Below are 5347 nucleotides of genomic sequence, written 5' to 3' on the forward strand. Positions count from 1 at the left end.
TTACGGTTTGTTAAAACAATCGTAAATAGGACTAAACTTAGGCTTATGTACTAGGAATGTAAATGCTAGGATAGAGTGAAAAAATTGATTGAGCAAATGAGAAAATGAGTATAAAATACTAAGGGTTTAAAAGAGTGTGTGAAATATTACTCCCCCTTTAGACGAAAGCTAAACATATCGGCTTGGGAACAGGGTGGGCAAAAACTCGGAGTTCGAGCGAGCGAGCGAGCAAACTCCTACTCAATGCCTCGCAGACAGCGAGGCGCTCGCAGCTCGTACTCGTAGCAGCAATGAGGCGAGGCACGAGAAGTTTGGCTCGCTCGCCAAACGAGCGAGCGCTGCTTGTTTGCTCGAGCTCCTATTAAACGAGCGAGTCTGTTGTGTGTTGCCTCGCTCGCAGTGCGAGGCGAGTAGCTGTCTGCATACTCACTCTGCTAGGAAAGACGAGTGAGCGACGAGCGAGCGCTCCGAGTGTACTATACAACACATGCATGTTTGTGCATAAAAATGTGGGAATGTATGTCAATAGATTATGTACGAAAGTATGTTAATAATTGTATGTACATATGCATATATATATGTAAAGTATTATATTAGGGCAGCATTTAAAACAACAAATAAAATTGATTACATACATAAGCATAGATTATGGAATGAATTATTTTTTTTTGTTATATTCATATATGTGTACACACATAACATGCATATTTATATATGTTTGTATGTACGTATTTATGTACATTTTGTCTTTACAGAGAAAAGTAAGTAACGAAGATATTATAATCGTTTGTGCCGCAAAAACAAAAAACAAGTAAGCACTTGTTAACCCCCCAAAATAGTTGCTACTTGTAGCAGTTATGCTGTATACCTGAATGAAATATAGTCCTTGGTGAAAAAATTTATTTGTGGCCTGTTGTTCAAGGACATATGTACATATGTATGCATGTATATATGGATATGTAGACATGGGAAAATAATAATTATAATAATAATATCCCAACGGTTTTTACCCTCCATTCCCGCCCATCCGCACGAGGGGCGCAGTCCGCATGACGTACGGAACCAATATTTTAAATTTTTGTGCCGAGTCACGATAGGCAGGAGTTTGTTAAGTGTCGAGATCTAAAACTGTTCAGCTACAGAACTAAATTCATCAGCTGATTTTATGTATTTATGTCAATAATTCACTTATTGAGAGAGGAGAGTATCGCTTTCTTAATGCTGAAAAGCGGATCTGATATATCAAACGTGCTGGAATGAGAGTTAAAATCCTGGCATAAGCAACGGAGTGGGTCGCGCAATTCAAAATTAGTTTTACAAGCTTTCAGAAATAGGGGGCAAAAGTGTCTTGATACCCGGGAAGGAACATTAAGGCTAACTTCGCCAAGAAGAAGCGGACTTGAAATTGAGCCTGTTAGGAATTTAACTATAAAAATTGTACCAAGCATTTGCCTGCGGCTGGAAAGTGTAGGAAGATTAATAAGTTTTAATCGGCTCGTATAAGGTGGAAGGTTATATTGAGAATCCCAACGGAAATTTCTTAAAGCAAAAAGTAGGAATTGTTTTTGAATTGATTCTATCTTGTCTGAGTAAATTTTATACCTTGGATTCCAAACCACCGAACCGTATTCCAGAATCGGCCTAACTAATGTTGTAAACAGGGTTTTAGTGATATAAGGGTCACAAAATTCTTTTGACCATCGTTTCACAAATGCAAGTACACCTTTAGCCTTGTTGACTGTCACATTAATATGAAGATTAAAATTAAGCTTAGGATCCATTGTGATACCAAGGTCCACAAAATTGTATACCTGTTCCAGGTTATGGTTACCTATTGTATAAGAAGTGGGATGAACAGCTCTTCGCGAGAAGCTCATTACTTTACATTTTAAGATTTAGAGGCATAAGATTTACTTGACACCAGTAAGCTATGCTGTCTAAGTCTGATTGTAGCAAAGACCTTTCTTTAATTGAAACGTACGATTTATAAAGCTTTACATCATCTGCATACATTAAAATTTTGGAAGATTGTATATCTGTAGAAATATCGTTTATAAAAAGCAAAAACAGAACCGGGCCTAGGTGGCTACCTTGAGGGACTCCTGAAGTAACATCAATGACGTCAGAGATAGTATCTTTAAACATTACCCTTTGTGATCTATCATAGAGGTATGAAGAGATCCAACGTAGAAAATTAGGTGGAAGACCAAGAAGATCAAGTTTGTAGATGAGCAACGAGTGGCACACTTTGTCAAATGCTTTTGAGATAAAGGATGTTAATTCGAGTAAATTTGTAGAAGTTGATTTGCCCTTGCAAAATCCATGTTGACTATATGAAATGCTAGAAGAGATAGAGTGCGTCAACTGAGTTGTTATAATTGCTTCAAATAATTTAGGAATTGCAGAAAGCTTAGCTATTCCCCGGTAGTTCTCCACTGAAGATCTGCTACCGCTTTTATGTAACGGGGTTATGAACGATTCCTTCCATATAGTTGGAAAAACGCCCTCTTTAAGAAATAAATTAAATAACGCTGTTAACGGCTCATAGAGATAATCTGAACAATTTATAAGAATACCAGTAGGGATCTGGTCAGGACCATAACTGAAGGACCGCTTTAAGGATTTCAGATAAACTACTACATCATCGGGAGTTATTACTGGGATATTTATTGAGTTCATTGGACATAGTTTAAAAGGATAGTCAATGTTAGCATGTGAGTTAATGGAATAATCGGATTTAAAAAACTGAGCGAACATGTTAGAAATTGTTTGATTATCACTAGAGACGGTATTTTGATACTCCATGGCGGAAGGAAACCCACGTACATTTCGCTTGGAGTTTACGAAGTCATAAAATGATTTGGGGTTATATATTATACGCCGTTTGATTTTACACAAGTAAGCTTTATAACACTTTTTGTTTAATTCAAAAAACTTATGACGCAAAAGTGAGTATTTTACATAGTATGAGTGTAAACCGGTGTTTTTGTGTAATCTAAAATAACGAGACTTTCTGTTTTTCAAATTTCTCAGTTCTTTAGTGAACCATAACTGTGTTTGTTCTACAGGAACACACATGCGTTTAGGCACATACTTTTCAAATAATCTATGTACAGTAAAATTAAAATGTGCAACGCTTTGCTCAACTTTTTCTTTGTATATAGGCCACGACAATTTAGACAATTCTTTATTCAGTTTTTTAAAGTTGGCTTGCGAAAAATCAAAGCGAATATTTGGCTCGTATGTTTGGACATCGCAATTTTGACCATCGTTTATAATTTCGTAAGATATCTCAATAGCAGGGTGGTAGACATCTTCGGGCAAAACTAATGGGTCACATTTATTTACAGCCGACTTAGATGCATCATCAACATAAACAAGATCTAATACTTTGCCAATCTTATTGCGAAGTACATTAACTTGATTCAGGCAGAGTTCAGCCATCTCTTCCAAAAATACGTTGTTGCACGCGCTAGACGAGAAAGGTACAATATCATTGTCAATGATGTTCCATGATACATTTGGTAAATTAAAGTCACCCAACACAATCAATGAATCAGAGGGTTTAATCATTGAATTAATTGATTTCAGTAAAGATACATGTTGTGAATACACTGATAAGTCAGATCGGGGAGGAATATAGCATAGAGCTAAGTAAGTAAACCCCCTTCCAACCTGAACACGAATGCATTTGAATTCTGCAGATTCGATGTGTGGAAGACTAACTTCTTCAGACGGTATTGAAGAGTCTACGGCAAAGAGTACGCCACCGCCGACTCTGTCCTCCCGATCTTTTCTGTAGATATGATAATTATTTGAAAGAATCTCTGAATTAAAAGTGTGAGGTTTGAGCCAAGTTTCAGTCAAAGAAATTATATTATAATTGCATTCAAGGCCATTAAGATATAAATTCGTTAATTTAGTATTTATGCCTCTTACGTTTTGATAATAAATACTTAAAGCAGATTTAGTAATCAGTTTTTTGGTTCTGTATTCTGACAGGGAATATTTGCTAAATTATTATTTTTGTTGGGCCTATACTCAAATTCACGAACGAAGGCTCCGGAGGGCCAAAAAGAACTACTAAGCAGCATGTCAAAATTTTCTAAATTTACGTCTATTTTAAATGAAGAAATATTTCTTTCATATTTAAAATTAAATTTTCTGATACTTAAGTTGACAGTTTTAACTTTGGACGAGATGTAAAACTTTATATCGTCCTCGGAAGTATCCCTCGAAAATCTAGATACAAATATAGACTTCTTTGGGGGAACCACAACCAGTCTCCTAGTATCAGACTCGATTACCGGCGGACGGGGTTGAGTAACTGAGTTACTAGTTGAGGGTAGAGTAAGCGTTGGAAGATTGGATGGCGGTGCCACAACTTCAACGGGGGACGGGGAAGATACTGCAGGGTCGTTATTATTAGAAGCAGACTTTGATATATGTTCTTTTGAGGAAGATAACTCCGTTGTCTGTGGACATGGAGAAGAAAGATTAATTAAGTCATTCGGAAGAGTGTTCTGACGTGGAACGGTCCTTTCATTAGGCGGACTATGAAGACGCTTACGTTTTGACACACGAATGTCCTTCATAGATTGTACGGTATCTAAGCATTTAAAAGATTTAAATACATTTTCGTAATGTTTAAATTTTTCGGTCAGTACCGACAACTCTCTCCCTACCTCAGAAAACCCATTTCTGGTTTGCCTAAACAACTTAAAGAGATCAACTTCGGTTGACCTGCACTTTAAGCAAGACCAGCGAAGACCTTTGCCATCATTAATAGCGTCCAGAATTCTTCCTGTCAAACCAGCACATTTTAGATGGCAAATACCATCACAGAGCCAGCACGATAAGTAGCGTTCAGATTCGCTTTTGATTTGGCAGTTATCAAGATCACACTTCATATTGAAAGATTTAATAACACTTATGTTAATAAAAAGACAAGCAAAATAAGTTTAACACAACACACACAACAATTCAGGAGCTGATGTATTTACCTTAAAAATATATGTAGCGAACAGTTTGAGTATCACTGTAATGTGACACTTAATAAACGCAGCGCAAACAGCTGTGACAAGAAATACTAAACGAAGTAAACAAAAAGAGCAAAAAGAAATGTGCAAAAATAGAAACGATCTCAGTTAACTACAAAGGAATAACAACAACAATGATAACAACAAATGACTCGGCAAGATTAGATGTAAGCTAGTGAAATTTAATTAAATTTAATAAAAACCACAAAAATCACAAAACTTTCACTTAGCTTCGGTTATTATCACACTAAGATGCTCGTAGGCACTTTTTATAGCAACTTTTACTCAAAATTAGCACAATAAACTTT

Source organism: Rhagoletis pomonella, unplaced genomic scaffold (assembly GCF_013731165.1).
Source record: "Rhagoletis pomonella isolate Grant_MI unplaced genomic scaffold, Rhpom_1.0 Rhpom_scaffold_00004, whole genome shotgun sequence".
Lineage (NCBI taxonomy): Eukaryota > Metazoa > Arthropoda > Insecta > Diptera > Tephritidae > Rhagoletis > Rhagoletis pomonella.